Source organism: Rhipicephalus microplus, chromosome 3, assembly GCF_043290135.1.
Source record: "Rhipicephalus microplus isolate Deutch F79 chromosome 3, USDA_Rmic, whole genome shotgun sequence".
Classification (NCBI taxonomy): Eukaryota; Metazoa; Arthropoda; class Arachnida; order Ixodida; family Ixodidae; genus Rhipicephalus; species Rhipicephalus microplus.
Window position 1 is genome coordinate 104,309,432 of NC_134702.1, and position 9,401 is coordinate 104,318,832.

Here is a 9,401-nt window from a genome sequence, read left to right on the forward strand (position 1 = left end):
TCTGGTACTAGTTTTCTTTAGTAAGCATCAAATTCAAGGCCAATTTTATTGGAGATTAAGTCAGCGATACTCTTCTGTGTAGGTTATTTCATAAGAAACAACTATCTTTTTATTTATGAATAATGAGTGCGGGTTTCCTCCTCGATTCAAGATAGTGCACACGTGCCATACTTTTAGCCTGGCCGTGAAGGTGGCTACCTACTACTACGACGACTACTAAAACATACATCGTTAATACACGATCCGCGGCTTAAGGAGCTTCGCCCCTAAAAAAGAACTAATATCGGAAGGATACACTTAGAGCACTATCCCACCAGAAAATATTGCCACTTTAATCTCGCTGGGTGTAACCTTTTTGGTTTTAGCAAGGTTTAGATTGATTGAGTGATTTGTGGGGTTTAACGTCCCAAAACCACCATTTGATTATGAGAGACGCCGTAGTGGAGGGCTCCGGAAATTTTGACCACCTGGGGTTCTTTAAGGTGCACCCAAATCTGAGCACACGGGCCTCGACATTTCCGCCTCCATCGGAAATGCAGCCGCCGCAGCCGGGATTTGAACCCGCGACCTGTTAGCAAGGTTTAGGGAGGGTTGGGCCGCAGTTTCATGAACTAGTAAAGAGCCATGAACTAGTCGCGGTGAAAGGTGGGAAGTAGACACTAAGGGCAGGCCGTAAGAAACTGCACGAGTGCCACCTCTCGTTTAGTCCTTGGAATGTCCGCTGAGTGGCAGTACTTCTATATTCTCAATGTATCAAGAAAAGATGCGAGATGGTGGTACTTGGAGTGTTGACTAGACGGACAGACAGACAGACAGACAGACAGACAGACAGACAGACAGACAGACAGACAGACAGACAGACAGACAGACAGACAGACAGACAGACAGGCAGACAGACAGACAGACAGACAGACAGACAGACAGACAGATGTGCGGATGGATGCACGGATGGATGGATGAACAGATAGACGCTCGGAAGTACGGACGCACGGACAGATGTATGGACGTACGAACGCACGGATGGATGGATGCACGGACGATCACACATACGGACGTACAAACGGACGAAAGCAAGAACGAACGGACGGACAGACGCTTCGCCCCACTCGTCATCGTGCACTCCGTGGATATGCTGTGTTTTTTTTTCTTTTTTCTGGTTCCCGGTTTCATAGGCTTCATCATGCCTGTCTATCTTCTCATCGTCAAGTTTAGTCTTAGAGGTTTCTTTATTCCTTGATTCGCTTCCAACGATTTTAACAGCGTTGCAACTACATCATTATCATCAGCCTCACTGCGTCTACAGCAGGGCAAAAGCCTCTCCGCCAATCAACCGGGTCTTGTGCTTCATGTTGTCACGTTATACCTGCAAACTTTTTAATCTCATTGGCCCACCCAGTTTTCTGTCTCCCTCTCGTGCGCGTCTCCGCATGGAATCCAGTCAGTTACCCTTAATGAGCAGTGGTTATCCTGCCTACGCACTACGTGCCGGGCCCGTTTCCATTTCTTCTTCTTGATTTGGACTATGATATTGTTAACGCCGGTTTGTTTCCTGACCCACTCTGCTCTCTTCTTGTCCCTTAGGGTTACACCTATTACTTTCCTTTCCATCACTCGCTGCGTCCTCCTCAATTGAAGCCGAACCCTCTTTGTAAGCCTCCAGGTTTCTGCTCTGTATGTAAGTACCGGCAAGATGTAGCTGTTTTATACGTTCCTTCTGAGGGATAGTGTCAATTCACCAGTGATAATTTGAGAATGCTTGTCGAACATGCTCCACCCCATTCTTATTCTTCTAGTTACTTCAATCTTGTGGTTCGGCTACGCGGTTACTACCTGTCCTAAGCATACGTACATTTTCACAGCTTCGAGTGCACTGCTATTCATCTCGAAGTGCTGTTTTCTTCCGAGGTTGTTGTGCATTACTTTCGTTTTATGCATATTCATTTTCAGACCTACCCTTCTGCTTTACGTGTCCAGTTCAGTAATCGTGAGCTGTAATTCGTCCCTTGAGTTACTCGTAAAGGCAATTTCATCAGCAAATCGCAGGTTACTAAGACACTCTCCAATAACTCGTATCCCTAACTCTTCTCAAACTAGGGCAATGAAAACCCTCCCGTAAACACGTGGTGAATAGTTGGAGACATCCTGCCTCAGAGCCTTAGACTTTTCTTTATTGGGATTCTGTAACTTTCTTCATGGATAAATATGCTGGTTGTGGGTCCACTAGATTTCTTCCAGTATGTTTATGTAGGGTTCGCTGATGCCCTGATCCCGCAAGGCCTCTATCACTGCTAATATCTCGGCTGAGTCACACACCTTCTTGTTATCTATGACGTCTATGTATACGGTTGGTTGTATTCCATGCGTTTTTGTATCACCTGATTAATAGCATAAATATGGCCTAGTGTGGAGTATCCTGTATGAAATTGTACTGGTCCTTTGGTTGATTGAACTCTAATGTCACCCTAATTCTATTAGCTCTTATTTTTGTCAATAATTTGTAGGTAAAGAAGAGTAAGCTGAGCCACTTGAATTTTTCAATTTATCGACGTCTCCTTTCTTATGGATTAAAATGATGTGGGCGTTCTTCGAAGATTCTGGTACCTTTCCTATGAAGAGAAACTTCGTAGGTGGCCAGTTCTTTTAACACAATTTCTCCGCCATATTTCAGCAGGTTCGTTCTTATCCTCATCATCGGATTTGTTTGTTTGGATTCTTTCTAGGCCTTCCATTATTTTCCGTGACCTTGCTGGCAGGATGACAAATTCATATGGGCTGTTATTGCTGCTGCAATATCATCCTGGTTGTTTCGGCTTCTGTGTAGCTCTCTGTAGAACTCCGCCACCTCAACTATCCTATTCATATTGGATATTGTCACGGGATCGTGACATGAACTAATGAAGCAGACTGCAGTTCGAATAATAAACTGTTTAATTGGGCCAAACTTGTGGCCATGTAAAAGGTAATTCATATTACAGCATGAAGCTGGGACTGATAGCGGCAAGCAGGGCATCGGCCGTCGATCAATTGACAAGCGGCGAAGCGCGCTGGCGTTTAACGCTTGCCGCCGAATGTTCTAGCGTTATCGCTAGTGGTGACGTTGGTTCCAGAATAATATATAGTATGTGGAGTGGGAATGATCTTATCGAAATTGATTGATTGATCGATTGATTGATCGATTGATTGATTGATTGATTGATTGATTGATTGATTGATTGATTGATTGATATGTGGGGTTTAGCGTCCCAAAACCACTATATGATTATGAGAGACGCCGTAGTGGAGGGCTCCGGAAATTTAGACCACCTGGGGTTCTTTAACGTGCACCCAAATCCGAGCACACGGGCCTAAAACATTTCCGCCTCCATCGGAAATGCAGCCGCCGCAGCCGGGATTCGAACCCGCGCCCTGCGGATCATCAGCCGAGTACCTTAGCCACTAGACCACCGCGGCGGGGCAATCTTATCGAAATGATCTACTACACTACTGAAGCTTCTTGAAGACTGCAGGCATGGTCTGCGCTGAGAATTGCACAGTGTATTGGGGCGATAAGAAAACTGGAGAAAAGGAACGTGCAAATATGACATTGCCTTCTTTGTCCCTTAATGCATAAATATGATTTTTGCTACTGCGCAAGATTGCCTTTGCAGCTTTTAGGCTTCTGCTGCTTTTTACAGCTTTCTCAATTCTTTCCATGTAATACCTTCTGATGCCAGGTATACTTGTACCCATTTAATCACTTCGAAAGCTCCACCAGCTCTATTTCGATGGTTGCACTCAGGGCTTACATGGTTTGTCGTCTCTTATGCCATTTTTTGTCGCTTGTGATAGTTTTCCAGTCTCCTGTCTAGTGACTAACCCTCCTACTTTTATTGCACACTCTTTGATGATACTAGTAAGAGTATCGTTCATTGCGTCAATGCTAACTTCGGTTACCTCGTTTAGAGCCGCGAATCTATTCAGAAGCAAAACTCTGAATTCATGTAGTTTGCCTCTCATCGCTAGCTTCTTGGTTCGCTTCTTGCGTATCAGTTTATGCCTTTCCTTTCTTAAATATAGGTGAATTCGAGCTTTTACTACTCCATGGCCACTGCATCGATCTTTCCAACTACTTCTACGTTCTATACCATTCCTCGGTGTGCACACAGAATGAAGTGTATTTCATTTTTAGTTTCGCCATTAGGACTCGACCACATCTAACGGCTAGCCTGTTTTCTGTATAAGGTATTGAAGATCTTTAAACTATTATGTTCTGCGAATTAGAGCCGACGCTATATCCCCCCTGCATGGTCTCATTCAAACCCGCCAAATCTACGTGGCGTGGGTGTAGCCATCTGATTCCCCCGCCCCCGCAAAATTTTTCTCGTTTCATATATATACACGCACACGTATGAACGCGCGCACGAACATACATAATGCATGGTTAACTATACCCCACCCCCTAAAAAGATTTATGGCTACGCTATGCTGCTACTTGCACCAGACGTATATCAACTGATAATTATAATATTATCTGGGTTTCAACCCACCGGACGTCATTATCAAGTGATGACAATAATAATATCTTGGTGTTCAAGTCCCAAACCACTACATATGATTACGAGAGACCCCGTTGTCTAGAGCTCCGGAAGTATCTAACATCTGGTGTTCTAAATTATGCACTGATGTCGAACAGCACACGGGTCTCTACCATTTTGTCTACGGGCCTACAACATTTCCGCCTCCGTCGAAAATGCAGCCGCCGTAGCCGACATTTGACCCCGTGACCTGCGGGTCAGCAGCCGATACTGCTCCACTACGGCAAACTCACTATACACTGAACTTGTCTCCTTTTCACTGCTGGCTGATGCGGGTAAAAAGTTTTTGTTCACACTGGTGAACTGCAATACCCTTTACCCGGACTTTTGAGACCTTTATCGCTGTTGAATAGCTTAGCAAATAAATATTTTTTGTCAGAATCATATTTGTCGTATAAATATTCCGGAACGAAGCCTTGCTATTATTTGTATATTGTACGCCTCGTGGTAGTTACCTAGTTAATTAAGTTAGCGTTTGCAGGCCCCCATCCTGTTGATTTGTAGCTCTGAGGTTACCTTTTACCACAGTTCAGCTCCACAAAAGCGAATTCATGCATCACACCCACCCAGCACAAGAATGTTTTCGTCACTTTCATGGCACGGGTATTGTTTCAGAATGACATTGTGAGTGTAGCGCGAAGCGCCTCACGTAAAAATGGCTCATGGTTGCGCCGTTCCCTTCTAATGAATTTTGATGATGAAGTGCCCAGACAGACGAGCAAACATGAAAACCTTGACGGAATCCGCATTTGCCCCAAAATAGAGAATCCTTCCGCTTTTGCATTGATATGTTTCTTTTATTGATCACATTTCCTCGGGTGGCTGTTATGGTTATTCACTGCACAGGACCAGCCGCTGGAACTTTCGTGGTCACTTCGGTGCCTTGTATTTGATTTTCACCTTGGCTCATCTCCAGGTTACATCTGCAGAAAGAAACATAAACATCAACAGCATTAAAACAAACGTTATATACTGTAAGCTATGCCAGCACTTTGCCTGAGAAAATAGAGCCACGTGTATTATTCGTAATTCGTTGGAGAAAAGATGCAATCGCGAGTCGTTTTGAAATGCAAATACAGCCTTATTCATAATATTGCAGCCCTACTTCTGACGATGACAAGACAGACAAGTGCATGACAGCGTGGTGGCTCAGGTCGATACTAATTTGGTAGAAAAGTTATGCTTAAACTTAATTGATATCATTTCTTAAGAACGTATTATCTACACGACATAAGAGTTCAATGTGCTGTCCTACATTTCAAACTGGTAAATTGTCGTCCGGGTAAGAGTCAGTCTATTTACTGGTTAATCTGGTTTGAAGCTTCTCTGGAAATTTTGCCGAGGCAAAAGTCGTAACAGTGCTATAAGCGCCCAAACGCGGAGTCATGTTGTGACTCCTCATAAATGTTTAGATTCGTTACGCATGTATCGTGTATATCTTGGAACAGTGACAAAAATAAGAATGCATCAATATCCGCATTCACGCGTAGTTAGCCTACTTACAGTGTAAGAACAGCAGCCTGTCAATCTGCGTTACACAGACATTACTGATGACTAGCCGGTCGGAGACATTAGGAAGAAATTAATCTTAGGCGGTTCAACACCGCAGATATTAGCCCAGAGAAGTTTGAGTGGAGCCGCCTGGTTTAAAGACTGGATTACGTCACGACAAGGACTCTTGACGCCTGCCGTTGTGCGCCTACATAATATGCCCTCGCTTAGTACGCTGTCTCGTTTGTTTCATGCGTTATTTGGTTGTCTGAAGCTAGAGATTAACGACAGAACCAGCATCAATAATGTTCCTGATAAAACAGTAAAAAACGTTTACTTTTGGTCCTTTTTTTCACACACACTTCATTCATACGCACTGAAATTTCGCTGTGAAATTGCAGTTTTGGGACGGTAAACCCCACATATCAATCAATCAAATTTCGCTGTGGTGGCAGCGCGATTTTCTGAATGACATCAGCGCAAAACTCGCAAGCACGGGCGTAACTGTCCTGCATGTCGCGTTATATCACGTAGTGTGCTGAGTTTGACTGCAAGAACGAATGAACCAATAGTCAGAGCTTTTGTTCGGACGTAGGATTGTGGTTGTCCTCTCTATAGATATACGCGGTTATGCATGGCGCAATGCAAATGATAAGAAAACATTCGGCATGTGCCGACACACCAGTGACAATACTAACTGTTTAATGACAATACCAATTTATTAAGTACAACTCTGTTTTCTCTTGTTTCTATGTGATGCGCTGAATGGTAAAGCTTATGAGCTAGTTGCGCTTCTTTCTCGCGTGTCAGCGAAGGCGGGAGCGCAGTGACGGGCTGTGAAGCGCATGAATCCTGATTCACGTGAAATTTAGTCAGACATGAAAGCAGCGTTGGAGCAGAGAAGCATGCTTGTACACATATGGTTATCAATATTTATAATATAAATGTCACCTTAACTGCACATCCTTCAAATAGACTGTACGCTCTTCAAGCGTTCATTTTCAATGTAATTTGTAATCGTCTTTATTGCTGGATTGCGTTTAACTGGTTTCTATTTGCAGGCCTCAGCTTAAGTAAAACGCCTTTTGACGCAGTAAAATGGTGTTTACGTAATCCCGATGAGACAGTTATGAAATAGGTGTTGTAGGCAAATAATAATCATTGACGCATACGAAATGCCTAGTATTTACCAGTGATGCGAAAACTCGCTTCGCTACTCCACATTTGTCAGCCGTTCAGGTCAACGAACGTCGACGAAGAATGCTTTTCAGACTGAAGTTCATTTGTAAAAATGCCAATTTTCCTATATGTTGATCGTGTTTTTCTGTCCTTACCTTTTTCTCCAGCGTCCTCTGGTCCTAGACATGTGCTCTACTTGCATCCTCCGCAGCCGCATCCTCCCGAGCCACACTGGCAGGATGCTTTGCATCGGCAGTTGGGGTCTGCGGGTCAATCAGAAAAATCAGGCACACGTTATCGCATCGTACGGGCTCTATCGCAGTTATTTCAGGTGCTTTCACGATATTTGCGCGCGCAAATATAATGTTCAGTTGACTGTGCGGAACCAACATGACAACCAGAGTCTGGTGGCTAGTAAGTGTCCGTATAGATTACGCTAGCAAACTGATAGTATCAGTCACTATCAAGGCACTGAACTAGGGCCTGGATCCGAGCTGTGCATTTGGCGTGCAAGGTGACAAAACAGAAGTATACGCGAAGCAGCCAAAGACACGGACTGTGAAGAAACAAAGCGCTCGTCTCAGTCGCTTCGCTATCCGCGTCTTTCGCGCTTCATCACCCGTAAATGTGCACTGTTTCTCGCTGTAGGCTATAAAAACTGCGTTGGCGGTTGTCATAGGCCTTCTCTTTCGAAAAAAAAAATCTGCCCTGGATTAACGCTTGTAACAGTTGACGTAGGCCTTCACTGCGTTTGTCGAGAACGCCGATTCGAGTGCTATCTTGTTTGCGAAACACTCGTGCTGTTTCTTCTGCAAAATGGGCGTGGTCATGTTCCCTCAGTCGCACCAGCGTGTCGCGCCCACGTACATTTTGCGTGCACCAGCCGATGAGCTGTGTTTAGAAAGAACGTCGACGACTCGAACCACTATTTTTACTGTACAACGGGAGTTTGCAGCAGCATGGCCCTCTTGTGCGGTTTGAAACTGCGACGAGCCTCCCGAAGTCAGCCAGGCTTCGTGCAGTGGGCCCACGTGGTCACCCAGATCATCTAGGGACCACGACCACTGATTTTGGGTGTCACCTTCATAGATGTAATTTTATTTTTGTTTCTGCGTTTTGAAAACGTACCTAAATAAAATTACAAGGTACTGTAATATTGTGCAGCGGCCATGACTCTACTGTGGGAGAGCATAGATCCTCCCCGTGACGTTTCGTGACATGTGTGCGTTGTCTTTAGAAAAAGCGTTTAACGAATGAGAGTACTTGGTGATCTACCAAGGGTGGGCAGAAGACCATCCCAGACAGAGGCAAATCATGTTGACTTTCACAGCGGCAGAACTTCTTCGGTCTTTATTTCTGTTTCCTCTTGAACCCCCTTTTTTTTTCAAAAACACCGCGCTTTCCCAAAGTATGGAAGAATTATTTTTACAGCCATTTGATAGCATCGCTCAAATATTTCTCTCTCACATAAACCAATTTCTGAGTTTTTCTAAGTAGCAGATTGCCTTTAGAGAAAAGATGCAGGACTTTCAACCATAATTTACCGACGTCACTTCAACGCCAGTTCCCTTTTTACATTGTAGTCTCATTAAGGGGTTATAAGTTTTCTCCGGAAAACAAAGTTATACTCAAGAACGCCAGTCTTTACATGAAAACAACTCTTCAACGCAAACGAAAAGCTGAGCACACTCTACAAAGAGATTTTTCGGAAAACATTATCCCTTGCCTCACTTGTTCGCTTATAGAAACACGAAAAGTAAAATGGCTCAGTCTTACCTCCGCACTTGCAAGGGCCGTCCATGTCTCCGGCTCAGAAAGTCAGGGGCTCCGAAAGGCTTCGTACGATCAGTGTCTACGGACGTCTGATGTGCCCATCTCCAGCGGCGTCCGCGCTTTTATATGGTGGTGCCATTTATTTTTCGATAGAGAGTGAGAGAGATAGAGGACGGGCGCGGGCATTGGTTGCCGTGCGCAAACTCCGCTCTGATTGGTTGCCTCCTCTCCTGCTTCTCTGTTGTCTGTCTACGCTGCCCAATCATAACCGTCCTCTGCCAGCACTGATGAGGTTCGCGCTGCCCAATCATAACCGTCCTCTGCTAGCACAGATGATGTTCACGATGCCACACCCTGGCAAGCCACCGCCCATACGCACACATG

The 9,401-nt window shown here is 44.7% G+C and overlaps 1 long non-coding RNA gene across 1 annotated transcript; it reads right to left on the minus strand.

Annotated features, from left to right (window-relative positions):
• Positions 1-5,350: 5,350 nt before the first annotated feature.
• LOC119171777 (uncharacterized) lies at positions 5,351-9,152 on the minus strand. Its single transcript, XR_005109892.2, has 3 exons — positions 9,021-9,152; positions 7,400-7,507; positions 5,351-5,497 (listed from the first exon to the last, which is right to left on the minus strand). It is a non-coding gene; the product is annotated as an uncharacterized LOC119171777 (long non-coding RNA).
• Positions 9,153-9,401: the final 249 nt, after the last annotated feature.